The following is a 15,862-nucleotide window of genomic DNA, read 5'->3' on the forward strand; positions in this document are numbered from 1 at the left end:
AAAGAGGGCTACCCCACCTCCTCTCCTACCCTTCCTGTCCCGCCTGAAAAGCTTATACCCCACCATAGCCGTACTCCAGTTATATGAGTCGTCCCACCATGTTTCCGTGATGGCAATGACATCATAGGCCCCTTGCCCTACGACAGCTTCCAGTTCTTCCTTCTTATTCCCCATGCTGCGTGCATTGGTGTAAATGCACTTCAGCTGAGCTGCCGAGCCTTCAGCCCTCCTAGAGGGAACAGGGTTCATTCCCAACTGCCTGGTAACTGGAGTAGTTAACACCAGAGTGCCTGCATCTCCCTTAGCACCCCGAGGTGTGTTCTCCCCCACTTTTTGTGCGGTGAGGTACTGGTGGTCCTCGCCCGCGCACCCTCTCCCAATCACCAATTCCCCACATCCAGGCTCGTTCCTGTCTAGCCTGGGCTCAACCCCCTCCCCCTTCACATCTAGTTTAAAGCTCGATTTATGAGCTTGGCTAGGTTTCTGGCAAGGGCTTTAGCCCCCCTAGGAGACCCATGTGCCCCGCCCTTAGCGAGAAAGCCTGGGGGTGCGTGAGCCCCCCCATGATCAAAAAAGCCAAAGCCCCTCTCCTCGCACCAGGCTCGGAGCCAGGTATTAATCGAATTCTTCATCCTGGCTTCCCCCTCCTCTCTATTTAGCATTGGGATGGAGCAGAATACTACTTGTGCCCCAGAGCCCTCCATCATTCTCCCAATGGCCCTGAAGACATTCTTGATGGCTTTGGCCTTTTTGTTTGTTAGGTCGTCATTACCAGTTTGGACTACTATCAGAGGATAGTAGTCTGTCTCGTGGACCAGGGAAGGAAGTTTTCTAGCTACCTCCTTCCCTGATGCCCCCGGTAAGCAGCAGACCTCTCTGTGGAGTGGGTCTGGTCTGCAAATGGGTCCCTCTGTTCCTTTTAGGAGGGAGTCCCCTACAACAATCACCCTCCTCTTCTTCTTGATGGAGGATGTTTTTATCTTTTTCTGAGAATGGTGCAGCCTAGGGAAGGATTCTAGGCTGTGGGAGCCACCATCCTCATCCTCAGGGCTGGATTCCACCTGCAGCACCTGGTACTTGTTCGCCAGGGGGATCTGGGGCTTTGCTGTCTGGGTGAGGGGAGCAGGTTTCCTTCCTCTGGCAGGAACTTGCTGCCGCTCCCCATCTCTTGTTCCCCCAACCCTGCTTCGTTTGAGATCTTCCTGCTCATCCGATAGCAAACGGCAGAGAAGGGGGGTATTCTCCCAAGTATGGCTGCAGACAAGGCTTTGGAGGATGAGAAGTCACTTCTCTTGAGTTGCTTATAGTTTGATCTTTGTACATTCACAGCCTCCATCACTGACTGGCTTTTGCCCTCTTTAAATTGGAGGCCTTTGTGTTGTGGGAGAAAAGCTTGAAGTAGCTCTTTAAACCAAAAGAGTGTGACTGCTTTGCACTAAGTGGTCTCACATGGAGGAAAGGCTCATTCAAACGAATGACAAGAGCCTTGGACACCTCTGTATGGCAAAGATGACCTCTGGGTGTGTTCTGATTAAGGATGAGATTGCACAGCTCAGGCAGCTGTCTCCTCGGTGGCCTCTCAGTCAGGGGTAGTACCATGCAGTCTTAACTTGGCGTGGTCATGACTGCAACTGTAGATCTTGAGATGCTTCTTGCAGATATATAGTGGGGGGAGGCGGGGAGGAGAGGGGATTGCATGCTTTCCTGGCTAAGTTATTGCTAATGATTTTTTGCTATTTGAAGTAAATAGTAGTGATGATTTTGCATTGGTAAAGTACTAGCAGGTGATTCTGACCTCCTTTGTTTATGTTCCCTGTTTCCGTGATGTTGATTTTTAGACTGCACGTCTAACCAAATGGACCTCTGTGAGCCAGAGATGTCCCAATAAGCAGGAATTGCTTCATCGTGGTTGTGTTCAGCTTTGGGATAGTGTGCAGGTCCTGGGCTGCAGGCTGGCTGTGAAGCATGACACGCCTTCCCAGACCCAGAAAGCTACATGCTCAGCAAAATGCCATGGTAGGGCATCACGTACTTCTACTAATGACTGCAGTCAGTGTGATTTGGAGGTCTCCGTGCTATGTTCCTTTCTCTATTTCATAATAATTCATAGTTTGAATTGATTATTCGTACTGAGCAGCTTTGAAGTGCTTAATACATGATTTAGAGACTGGTGTAGCAGCCAGCAGTATGAGACTCAAGGTGCCTCCCATTCTCACTTGAAAACACTTGAATGACTGTGATTAGTTTCTATTCACGCAGATATGGACTAAGAGCATATAAACCTGAAAAAAAGAGGTGACTTGTTATTAGCTGATCTAGGCAGGATAGGCCAGGTGTGTGCTTATACATACAGTCTGAGTGCTTAATACTGTTGATGAATTTTGAGAACAGACTTGTTGGGAAGCCTCATGCCATCTACAGAGTGGGCAACTGACTGCTTCTGCACTAACCTTGGCTGTACTTAATCACAATCTAGGGGACAGCCTGGACAAAGAGAGAGAAGATGGAAGCAGCTCCTGACTTCGTGTTAGTGGTAGCTCTGCTACAAACGGAAGGCTGGACAAAAGATGTCCCCACCTCCTTTCCAAACAACCCTGGTCTGATTCTGCGAAGAACAGTTAAGGGGGAAAAACAGCTGTAGATTACCTGTTAGTCTTAATCTGCTGCTGGGATCACTTAGTCATCTGGGAGTTTTCCATGCATTTTTGGCCAGAGACAGGGCCTTCAGACCAGCTTTACTCCTCAGACGACTCTGTTCCTCAGTATTGATAGAGAAATATTCTTGCCTACCAACACAGTATCCTGCGATGTATTAGGAAAGTTAAGCCCTGTCCTGCTGGCAGTAATATCCATAGAGCAGGTCACCACACTTGGTAGTCTTCAGTAATTAGGCAGGCCTGTAGATAAGGGGCATTAATTTGAGCAGAGAAGCCTGGGTAGGTCATGGCTGAAAAAGAAATTGGACATCATTATCTGGCATCAGATGGAATTGCTGTGTTGCTAGCAAAGCCTGTTGTTGGCATGCTGCAGATCTTTGGGAGCAGTTTCCTTCTGCAATTCTGGTGCTTCGTTTCTCCCTGCTAATCTGCAGAGCCACATGGGCATGTTTCTTCTTCAGGCTCTTCTCAAAGACATCAAATTTGCTGGCTTTAGGGGCTGGCTTCTCTGGAATTTAGTGGCTCACTCCTTGTTCTTGCTTGGTTTTCGTACACAAAGTAGTCCTTCCCTGACCCTGCTTGGACTGATTATTCAACAAGCCTTGTCTGGAAGCAGCTGTACTCTATGCTGAAATCTTGTCTGCGTTGCTAGCCTAACTGTTATGAACAAGTCTTCTAGAAACCTTATCAGATCAGGGACTTGTTAGGAGCCTGTATAATGCAGTGTTACGGTTCTTGAATGCTGCAGCCATTTAAAGATACGAGCAGTAACAGTATAAGTAAATGCAGAATCTCTCAGCTTCCTTCACAAGTCATGGCAAAAAAAATGTGGCAAATTCTCATGGTTTACTGGTGCTTTCATTCATGCCTGCTATCACATATACATCACAGTTTCAATACAGGATGGGGGTGATATGATTGAAAGCAGCCCTGTGGAGAAGGACTTGAAGGTGGTGGTTGATGAGAAACTTGTCATGAGCCAACAATGTGTGCTCACAGCCCAGAAGGCCAACTGTGTCCTGGGCTGCATCAAAAGAAGCATGGCCAGCAGGGTGAGGGAGATGATTCTGCCCCTCTGTTCCTCTCTTGTGAGACCCCACCTGGAGTATTGTGTCCAGGTCTGGAATCCTCAACATAAGAAGCATATGGAGCTGTTGGAAAAGGTCCAGAGGAGGGCTATAAAGATAGACCTAGGGCTGGAGCACCTCCCATACGAGGACAGGCTGAGAGAGTTGGGGTTGTTCAGCCCGGACAAGAGAAGGCTTCAAGGAGACCTTATAGCAACCTTCCAGTACCTGAAGGGGGCTACAAGAAAGCTTGGGAGGGACTTTTTATAAAGGCATGGAGTGGTAGGACTAGGGGGAATGGCTTTAAATAGGAGAGGAGCAGATTTAGACTAGACGTAAGGAGGAATTTCTTCACAATGAGGGTGGTGAGGCACTGGCACAGGTTGCCCAGGGAAGCTGTGGTTGCCCCATCCCTGGAGGTGTTCAAGGCCAGGTTGGATAGAGCCTTGGGCAGCCTGGTCTGGTGGGAGGTGTCCCTGCCCATTGCAGGGGAGGTTGGAACTAAATGATCTTTAAGGTCCCTTCCAACTCAAACCATTCTATGATTCTTCTGGGGCTGCTGCCACCATATATTGTGGCAAGGTCAGGGTCATTTTGAAACTGGCTGCTAGTAAAGTTGGGTGTGTGATGGTTATTTGTTTCTACAGTAGAGCTATGTTGGCAAGTGTAGCATCATGTGGAGGAGGTAAGAGTGATGCTTTACATTCTTCAGTGAATAAAATTTTTCATATGTCTTTGATTTTTCTGACATTGTCGTTAGCCTCTAAACATGGAAAACTTGTGTTGGCCTTGAAAGAGGAAAACAATGTTTTTAAACTTGTAAATTTCCATAAGATTTTTATATTTTAGGGACTGAGAAGATGAAGAGATCTATGTATGTTTTCAGGAGAACTGGGAAATTGGAAGCCCTTTAAAAGAAACATGGTTTTGTGCTGTTAAGTAGAGGAGTGTGTGACAAACAGAGTTGATTTTGTTCAGAGCAAGATGTTCTTCTGATAGTTGTGTAGCATTTAGCATTGTGTAGTTGTTTAACAGTTTGCAGTTTGGCACCGTGGAGCTCCAGAGGACCTTGATCAGCCTTGCTGGCTGTTTTCGTGGAGCAATCCCAGCAAGGGTGCACCTTTTGGCACACAGCAAAGTATTATCAGGCTGAGATGGTGGCAGGTCCATTGAGGAAGTCAGTTGTGTTATAAAAACCTGTGCCTGTGCATTTTGGCAGGAAGTTTCTTCCATAATTTACCCTGGAAGTTGGTGATATTCTTTTAAGTGTTGGATCAGGGCTTCCAAAATGAATGATCCTCAGACAACGCACTTTCACTATGGAAATAGAATCACTGTAACTGCTTACAATTTAGCTCCTTTTCAGGCAGAAAATAGAAATTCTTTCTTCCTGTCCTCCAGCTAAGAGACCTGCCCACCTTGGTGGATACTAATTGACACAGACATGAGAATTTTTTGATTGTTTAATGGCATGATTTGGCAGAGAGTGAGTGAATTCCTCTGTGCTTGGCTGATTCTGTGTGAGAAACATTCCCGCAGAGGTTGCAGTAGATGTGTCATACTGGATGAAATTTCTGTCTTGAACCAAGGTAGTCATGCTCAACACTGTTGCACTTCTGAACCAAGAGACCACAGACCTAATTCTGGTCCCTCCTAGTAGCTATGGTAGTGAGAAAAATATTCAGGTGGAAACATCAGCTTTTGTGTCTGAGAGGTAAAGAATGTAGAGCTTGGCTGTGTGCCCTTGGGTATATAGTAAGCTTGTCCAACCATGTTCACACTGTGTGTTGAAAGGGCTTCACAGCTTAACATCTAAGATGATGGCTGTAGCCACCTGGCCGTTGCCATGGGGAGTTTTCCATCTGTTCCTCCTTTACTTTTCTGCCATCTGCAAAATATTTTTAAAAGATTTCCTCAAGCACATGCTGCAGCTCAGCCAGCTCCTCACAGTCTACAGCCCCTTGTACATACAGTCATCTCTCTTCTATAGTGTATGTTTCGGAATAAAAATGTCTTGAAAGTGCATTTTTCCCCACTCTGCTCAATCTCTTTGTTTTGGAGCACATATAGAATGGACTGAACTGTCTTCATGTACTCTAGATGACCTCTGTTCCCCCATCCGCATCAACTACCCTTCAACCTGGCAGACAACCACTGCTCTGTTCACTTGTGGGCTTTTTGGCAGGATTAAATTTCTGTAACATACCTTGAAGTACAACTGACTGCTTTTCTGTTCAAGCCTCCCACTCTGTCCTGCCCTAACAGTGCTGTGCATGTCTGGGCTAAGGCTTCCCTTTTCTTTTTCTCTTTCTTCCTCTTGTTTTCCTTTCCCTGTGCTGTGGTCCTGACCATGGCATCTTATCGCAGTTCAGCAGCCTCTCAGTGTCAAGCATACAAGCTGCTAAAATCTGTGCAGTTGGGCTGAGGCCTGTGCTTGCTTTAAGGAGAGGGACAAGCATACTAAGTCACACTGACTGTCATTTACAGTGAAGTTACAAACCCTGTTCTAAAATGGATGAAATTCAGGTATAGAATTAAATTAATGCTCAAGTTTATGCAGAGAGTAAGGATACTGCTAGAAATGGAACTGGATTGCCTTGTCTCCTCAGCTGCTCTCTCCCTCGAATCCTCTACTGTTTCTTTTCAGTAGACAACATCTTAATGTAGGTTGCTATTAGAGGAAGAGGCTGTGCAACTACTGTCATGATTTTGACTGAGCTCTTCTTGGTGACAGCCCCTTGCCTAAGGGAATTCCACTCAAGCTCCTGGTCTCCAAGCGGATGGCTCTGCATCTCATCCTTGGACAGGCAGGATGTATCTTCTGTAAACCCTTTCTCTAGACATTGCAGTCTATCTGCCCTGGCTCTAGTGCTGAGAGTTCCAAGAGCTCTGAGTGTATGCAATCATTTGGACTGACGGCATAAAATCCTGTAGCCTATGTTCATGATGACTGTAAAGGAGCATCAGCAATAACTCTTTGGCCTTTCACACTACCAGGAGTTCTTGAGATTTGTAATAGACATTAATATGAATGGAGAAAGAATAGGAGTGTCTTGAAGGCATTAGAGATGTGTGTGAGAATGACAGGTGCTGATGGGACATGTGTTAGCAGGTCATCGAAATTACAGCACACCTACAGCTCCTTGGAATACCTAGATAGGATGAACAAGGGGCAGCCTAAAGCAAGACAAGACAAATTTGAGATCTCAAGGAATAAAAATATACAGGTTGGATGATAAAAGAATGGGGCTGAAGCGGTTAGTTGTTAAGATAAGTAGACAAAAAAGACAATGAGTATGTCCGAAGGACTCACAGAGGTAGGACACACAGGTTGGAGTCCTGTAAGTACAGAGAGCACACCCAAAATGTGTGTATGCTCACCAGCCTGAGAGTTCAGGAGGGTGAGGGAAGATAGCTGACATAATTTCTTCCATCTTATTGCAAGTAATCCTGGCAAGAGCATGGAATCTTGATGCTTGCATTCTGGACCAACAATGTGGAAACATGTAGTTGTGATTGTTTGTATCTAAAAACACGAGTGTGATCAATTTGGGGAATTTTAGACAAAATCACTTTCTTTCTATAGTCCCACCTTGAGCTTTCCTACAATCACGGCTGCAGTGTGACTGTAAGGAGATCCATCAGTGCATAGGCAGTGCTGGAGTGCAAAGTATTCATTCTTGGTCCAGTGTCTTTGGGGGAAAGTCACCTTTTCAAGTCACCTTCTTCAGCTGTCTCTCCTCTTTCACTTCTGGTTTGATTTTGCTGCTTTAGAAGCAAGCTCTGACACTGTTTTCTGCTCCTTGGCTTCCTGCAACAGGCTGTCTTACTCTTGTAAGCTTCCTGGGAACCAATTGCTGCCAGTGATTTTAGCAGTCGCACTACAATGTCTTGCCAGGATCCTCTACTGATGCATGCTATTGAATTTATTTTGGTTTCATATGAATGTGAAAAGTGGTCTTGGGAGCATATATGCAGACAGATCCTCTGGTTTCAAGGTGTCTGTGGACAACTTGGCACACTGCTAAGGCACCGATGACTTAGGATCCCACACAATGTAGAGGGCAAACTCAAAGGATGGCAGGGGACTGCAGTACCCCACTACAGAACAGGTTTGATGATCACCCTGAAGGCTACAACCTCAAATGACAGGCCTCAAAATGGTAAAGGGGTCTTTGAGTCTTTCCAGGTGTAGCCTACAGAACATCTCAAGGAAGCCTGATGAAGTATGCAGTTTTTGGCAGTGTTTAATGGACAAATAGAGACCAACCAGGAGGCTGTTCTCTCAAGAAGATAGGAGGTTGCCTATTGATTTGAAATGATTCCTGCTTCCTGGCTTTGCCATAGATACATGGTTTTCACTCTAGTCCTGTTTTTAATGCCACTTTATTTCTTCCTGTCTCAGAAGAGCTTGGCACAAACAACACATACTTCACTCTATCTTAAGGTTTTCAAGAATTAGACCCGTAGGGCCCATTAGCAGAAAGATTTAGTTACCCAAACATAGCTGTCTTGTGCCCTCTGGTATCTGAGCTGTCTGCACAAGGCTTGCAGATACCATATGGGACCTGCAGGAGTCCTCCTGTCTTCTGAAGCACGGCTGAAGGCCAGACTGGAGACCTGGGATATCTCCAGCAGGGCTATTGCTCATACCTGTGTGTTGGCACTGGAATGGGGCCCCTGGAGCAAGCCCATGGCCCAGTCAGCTTAACAGGAAGAGATAAGTACCTCCAGAGGATGAATTGTCCCATCTATCTTTGCTGCTTCTTAATTTGACTTAGCTGGAAGGTAGAAGCTGTGCAACTGCTATGCAACATATGAGCTTCCACAGAGCCCTTGCTATAGAGAGGCAGGGATTTCAGGCAGCCAAGAGAGGGAATGCAATTGTGAGGCTAAGACATTGTCTCCCACACACCAAAGGCTTTGGGAAATGAGGAGTGTTTCTGCTTGGCTTATTCACTAGCCTTCCCAAAACGCATGGGAGGAAGACAGCTAGATCTGGATTCAGTGGTTTTGTTTCTGCACTTCAGTGAAAATGGATAGTGACAGCTGCTATAGGATTGCTAAAGCTGGGATAACCTGTTATACTGCCTGTTTGGACAGGAGCAGTGGAGGAGCTGACTTTTTTTGTGGAAATCAATCACTTGCCAAAGTCCTCAATTGCAGATCAGGACGCTTAGCGTTTGACCTTTCCTAAGTCTTGAACTGATGCAAGGTGGGAAGTCTCTCAGGAACTTCCTGAAGCAAGTAAAGAGTTATGCTTATTTTTTTGGTAGTGATTTGATGCAAGTATACTATTTCTGCTGGGATGAAGAGATTTCAGCTCTTCAGTTTCCTTGAGTGAAATACTTCATTTGGAATGCTTTGTCTTAGTGTCACTCCTTCTCAGGGTAACTTTTGCTTGCCAAACTGTCTCTGTGGTTGTCTGCACAAACCACAGAGTGCGAGACTGTTGTCTCCTTTCCACTGGTAGAACATGAAAAGGCACTTCTTGCATGTGCAGGACAGAGCTGCTTCCTGTGCAAGAACTACATGAGAACAAGTGGAGCAAACTGGAGTGTTAGGCAGTGAACCCAGCCTTGCAAGACACTGTTCTTCTTGCAAGAACTGGCCCTCCCTCACAAAAAGAAAAACGCCCCCCAAAAAGCAAAGAAATTAAAAAATGAAGCATTCTTGCACTTTATTTTACATTCATAAGTTTGGAGCAGCCAGTCTTTCTGGGCTGCCTTCAGCCCCATTCTTCCTCTTCCCAGAATACAGTTTTTGTGTTCTAGAGGCAGTCCTTGGTAACAGAGCTTTGCTTCTGGAAAGAGTAGTGCAAGGCTTCAAAGGGACATTCTTGCAACACTGATAGCACAGTGGTCGCCTCTTCCACGTGCTTTGCTTTGATTATTTTGCCAGGAGAGGTGTAAATGGCTGGGAGATTAAGGCAGGAAGGGGCAGTGCTGGCTGCAAACAGAGGGACAGCAGTAGAAGGGCAGCTAGGGATGGGGTCTCAGCACTGTCTCCTGCCTGTTCCCCCAGACAGGCAAAAACCCCCAGTGGGGAAAGAGGAAAACACAAAAGAGTGGAAGACGTGTACAAGCAAACACATGCGCAAGCATCTGCAAAAAAGGATGGTAAAATCTACCCACACAGTTCACAGACAGAATCCTCCTCCTCCTCCCCGGGCTGTATCACTCCTCTGCTCATAGGTAGAACTTACAGGTACTGCAAGGAGCAGGGATACCACTCTGTCATCTGGAACAGGGTATGACTCATGGGCAGGGAGTTGCGGAAGGACTGGCAGACAGCTCCTAGGCTGACATGTGCTTTGCATGAACTGTTCGTACACTTCTGCGTAACAAACATCTGTAAACACAAAGGCAGTTTGCCCACAGTCTGTTAACAGGTAGCAGGGCTAAGATTTGTCAGAGAGTTTGCTTGCAATGAATAATTGTTGTCCTAGAGGAGACTGAAAAAAGAGCTGGGGGGGGGTGATGCTGGCTTCAGGTTGCCATCTGAAACACCTTCCTAGATCTCAGCCTGATGGCACTTTTTCTCCCCTGTCACCGTGTTGCCATTGGCTGTGATATTTGTTCAGGGTACACTGAGAACTTAGTTGGGACCCACTTCTCAGACTCCAAATCCTCACAAGGTTTCTGTAGGTAATATCTCCACTCTCTTTGATTTTTCTGATGACTGTAGGACACTCTCTCTCCACAAAGCTATCGGTTTCATTCCAGTTCATGTTGATCCCAATACTGGCAGACTCAATATGTAAAGGAGTCTTCAGTGAGTGGCAAGGGGCTCAGAAAACAGGATTGCACAAGTTTAGAAAGAAAGGGCTTGAATAGATAGCATAAACCCAGCATAAACTTAACACTCAGATGCGTCTTTGCCAGTGACTAAGCCTTTCCTGCAGGCTGTGTTATCGGTGATTTGGTGTCCAAGATAACATCCTCTCTCCAAGTTGCTGCCCTGACTTCTGCAGAGGTTGTCAACTTTGAGATGTAGCAGTCTCACAGAGCAACCGCACCTCTAAGCACTGTTCTAGGTGGTGTTCATCTGGCTTCACCTCTGGTTTTTGAATGAGCCCAAAAATATGCTTGATATTCTAGAGTCATGTCTTTAGTCCTCAGAAGGGATTTTTCCTGCCTAGCTCACTCCCAAGTGGCAAGGGCTGTGGAGATGGTTAGTTTCCCTCTGCTTGGTGCTTATAGGGTTATAATCAGAAATACGGTGTCCAGTTTGAGGACCTTGGGAAGAAAGATCCTAACAAACGGGAGCAAACTGGGCAGTGACCCAAAACCAGACCCAAAAAATAATAAGTTTGTAGAAAACCACACTCCTCACCAGTAAGGCAAGAACAGTCTTTGGACAGGGTGGTTTCTACTATAAATGGTGTGTGGGAAAGGACAGAGACATGCCTTTCTCCTGAGCCATGACTGTTGGTGAGAGGACAGGTGTGGAGAAATAGCGCTGCTCCCAGCTTTTACTCGAGGTACTTCTGATCTCTTGACACCTGTGGAAATGGCACATCAGGCAGGGACAGTCTGCACGTGCTCAGAAAGAGGCAAGACTGAGGAAAGGATCAAGGCAAGACATAGAACTTAAGGGTTTTGCTTAATGCCTTTATGTGATCCTTTTTTAGGTGTCCAAGGTGACTCCAAATACGTTTCCAAGATCACCCAAAGAGTCAGAGATATGAAGGACTAATGGCTCCCAAGTTATGACCTGTGCTAGCAACCAGTTCTTCAGAAAAAGCGGGGGAGGGTATGTGTAGCCATAAGCATTACTTGACATTCTCAGGCCAGTTTTAACTTTTAGCCTTTCCTGAGGCTCCTATAAAAACACTGGAGTTTTTCCCAAGTTGCTAGTGTGTGTTTTGTTTGTTTTTTTTCCCCCATTCCTGAGTTCTTTTCTAAACTTGCCAATGTTTGACACCACAGGCTCTTGATTTATCTGTGGACTACTGAAATGGAGAATTCTTGCTTTATTCATATACAGAAAGTCTTTTGATCTCTAGCAAGGAAAATATAAGAAAGTACCGAATTAGTATTTAGAACACATATTATTCCAATTTTCAGGTATTTGCAGAACCCTCAGATGTATCACTTCTGCAGAGGCACTGTGTTCTTGCTTGTTTACTTTATAAGAATCAGCTGAGGATAAATTTCCACATTGTGCATGCTCAAGCGAGTGCCCCCTGTTCTTTACTGCTTGTTTGTATTTTGCAATGACCTTTCTCAAGATTAGACCCTCATCACCCCATGGACATTTCCAGCTGTAACTGAAGCAAAATGTTGGCCAGGTGGGTTCAAGCAACTTTTTGCAGAAAGGCAAGCACAAAGAGCAGTGGGATGAAAAACACTCATGTACCTGAGGGCACTAATCTCCAGAAAGTAGGTCCTAATGGATACTTGCACCATTGTTGGCATTTTCACAACGATTGTTCATAGCTTAAGCTAGCTGCAATAGTTATTACTTGCACCGCTGAAAATATTCTGTTTAAGGATTGCTCTTAATAGAAAATAACATTCAAGAACAAAGCTTTGAGTTTCAGGGTTGTTGAGAAATTCAGGGTCAGCCCCTTGTCTGTGTTCGAAGAGAAGGCTTTGTACTGGACACAATTTCTCTTCTCGGTGTTGCCATACAAGGATTTAGGGCTCCAGATACTTTTTAACAGTAGTGCCTTAAGGCTGACAGAGGCTCAGCCGTATCCCACGCTGCTATATTTGCATTGTGGTGTTGCTAGTCAGTGTTCACCTACAATTGCTGTGGGACTCTGGAATTAGGTCACATCATCTCAGATTTGGAGTTCATCCCCTGCCTTCTTCCTGGGAATGGGCTGAAAACTGCTGCAATGGACTGTCTGATTGCAAGTGGAATGGAGAAAAATGAGTGTCCTAAATCTCAGTACTTTCAGCCTGGCTTCTCTGTTCTAAGGAGCCAGCAATGACAGGCAATCTCTTACCACCACTGGTCCTACATTAAGTCACATGGAGTGTGAAATCATAGGACTGGGGGCAATGGGTATAAACTGGTGAGGGGCAGGTTTAGACTAGATGTATGGAGAAATTTCTTTACTATGAGAGTGGTGAGGCACTGGCACGGGTCGCCCAGGGAAGCTGTGGCTGCCCCATCCCTGGAGGTGTTCAAGGCCAGGTTGGATGGAGTCTTGGGCAGCCTGATCTGGTGGGAGGTGTCCCTGCTCATCACGTAGGGGGCTGGAACTAAATGATCTTTAAGGTCCCTTCCAACCCAAACTATTCTATGATTCCCACCACTGGTATGTTCAGCCTTCATTTTTGCTTTAGAGTAGGTAGATGTTTTCTGCTGCGGCAGACTGAAAGCTACGGCAGCAGTTCTCCTTCCTGCAGACTTCTGACCTTCCTAGAAGCCACATTTGACAAAGGCAGATCTGACTGACAGAAAGACCGCAGATAGCTTATTCAAGTGTCCTATTTGTGTCTCACAGCATCATAGGCTGAGAAAATCAGACCTGCTGTTGCAGCGCTGCTGGAGGAAGAAGGGTAGGAAAAGTAAGCACAAGTGACCACACTGCATGATTTTCTCTTCTGTTGGTTGGCTGTGTAAGTGTAAATTCATGGGAGGCATTGCTTCTGTGGAAGCAGTGACTGTAGGAGGGGTTTCTCGTTAATTTTACAAATGTTGGCCCAGTTCCCATGTTTGCATACTTCTCTCTCCTAAAGTGCATGTAAGCCAAACATGCAGGGACCTAATTAAGCATGGACTCTTGGCTTTTGGTCCTTTGCATAGCAAAGATGTCTTTTTGAAGGAAATGTAGCATTGTTTTAAATAAATTAACAAAGAAGCAAAGCTGTCAGACTTCAGCTAGCTTGGTACCAGTCTACTTAATGACTTTGGGGGCTGAATAGCTAAAAAGCATTTGTCTCTTTTGGTAGGCACTGGCTGATGAAGCAACATGTTTTAATCGTGAGACAGTAATATTGCAGCCATTCTTACCTCTCCTGAGGTCACTGGCTTTCTGCGCTCCACTTCTAGTGTCTTTCAGTGTACATAACTCATGACAACGCTGTTTTGGGTAGCAACTGTTCCTATGGTTTTTACTAGGAGAGGCTGAACTCAGAAACATCCTATTTTTAAACAGGATTTAGAAATGCAGGGGCAGGGGGGCAGGGAGTGACACAAGGTTTGATTCCCTATATGGAAGATGGTGAAGTTCTGGCTCCAGCAAGGGCCCATCAGATGACTTTACAGGGAAAATTCCACATGTGGAAACCTTGCCAACAGGCTTAAAACCTGGTAATCATCACCAAAATGTCCACCATGTCCTTAATCTCTTGTGGATGCTTTTGCTTCATAGCATTCCGTTGCGGTCATATTCCAGTCCATCAGCATGGACTGGACTGGATGCTTGTCACATACCTCTCACTGCAAGAGCAAACCCAGAAAAGTGGTTCTAAGCCTTAGAGCTTTGTAGGACTGATCTTTCCTGGTCAAACTACTCCTCAGCAGCCTTGGGCAGATGCCCAGGCTTCCCTTTTCTCTGTCTCTTTGTCTTGCACTCAGCATTTGTGCAAAAGGCTGCCTGGAGCTGCACTGGTGCTTTCTGCCTGACCCTTTGATTTGCTTATTGTTCCTTTAATCTTGAAGTCCTTTGAGATCCTTCAGGCTGGCTCTAAGGGCAGCCAGCTGGAGACCTCTTTTGGTGGGGCTTTTGCTGTCTGTAGGAGTGTTGGGTCCTCTTCTTGAGGGCTCAGCGCTGTATACGTTTCATATCTTCACAGACGGTAGCCTCAACCCCCTGATCTTGCTGTAGAGATACACCATTTCTTACTCACTTCTTGGGAAATGTCACCTCCCTTGCCTTTCCAGGCTTCTCCTGTCTCCAGGTCTTGATACTGGTCACTGCCTGACTTGTTTGGATCGGTCCTTACCATGGAAGGGCTGTGAATTGATGTTGGTTACCTCTATGCAAGACAGTCTTTCCAAATAACAGCATCACTGAATCACAGAATCACAGAATCACAGAATCACAGAACAACCAGGTTGGAAGAGACCCACCGGATCATAGAGTCCAACCGTTCCCATCAAACACTAAACCATATCCCTCAGCACCTCATCCACCCGTGCCTTAAACACCTCCAGGGAAGGTGACTCAACCACCTCCCTGGGCAGCCTGTTCCAGTGCCCAATGACCCTTTCTGTAAAGAATTTTTTCCTAACATCTAGCCTAAACCTCCCCTGGCGGAGCTTGAGGCCATTCCCTCTTGTCCTGTCCCCTGTCACTTGGGAGAAGAGGCCAGCACCCTCCTCTCTACAACCTCCTTTCAGGTAGTTGTAGAGAGCAATGAGGTCTCCCCTCAGCCTCCTCTTCTCCAGGCTAAACAACCCCAGCTCTCTCAGCCGCTCCTCATAAGGCCTGTTCTCCAGCCCTTTCACCAGCTTTGTTGCTCTTCTCTGGACTCTCTCCAGAGCCTCAACATCCTTCTTATGGTGAGGGGCCCAGAACTGAACACAGTATTCGAGGAGCGGTCTTACCAGTGCCGAGTACAGAGGGAGGATAACCTCCCTGGACCTCCTGGCCACGCCGTTTCTGATACAAGCCAAGATGCCATTGGCCTTCTTGGCCACCTGGGCACACTGCTGGGTCATATTCAGTCGGCTGGCAACCAACACACCCATGTCCCTCTCCTCCAGGCAGCTTTCTAGACAGACTTCTCCTAGTCTGTAGCACTGCATAGGGTTGTTGTGCCCCAAGTGCAGGACCCAGCATTTGGCCTTGTTAAACCTCATGCCATTGGGCTCTGCCCAGCGGTCCAGCCTGTTCAGATCCCTTTGCAGAGCCTCCCGACCCTCCAGCAGATCGACACTTCCACCCAGCTTAGTGTCGTCCGCAAACTTGCTAAGGGTGCACTCGATGCCTTCATCCAGATCATTGATAAAGACATTGAACAGGGCTGGACCCAGCACCGAGCCCTGGGGAACCCCACTTGTCACTGGCCTCCAGCTGGATTTCACACCATTTACCACCACTCTCTGGGCCCGGCCATCCAACCAGTTTTCCACCCAGGAGAGTGTGCGCCTGTCCAGGCCAGAGGCTGACAGTTTCTCAAGCGGAACGCTGTGAGAAACTGTGTCAAAGGCTTTGCTGAAGTCCAGGAAGACCAC

The sequence above is a fragment of the Phaenicophaeus curvirostris genome, chromosome 4, assembly GCF_032191515.1.
Source record: "Phaenicophaeus curvirostris isolate KB17595 chromosome 4, BPBGC_Pcur_1.0, whole genome shotgun sequence".
In the NCBI taxonomy this organism is placed as follows: domain Eukaryota; kingdom Metazoa; phylum Chordata; class Aves; order Cuculiformes; family Cuculidae; genus Phaenicophaeus; species Phaenicophaeus curvirostris.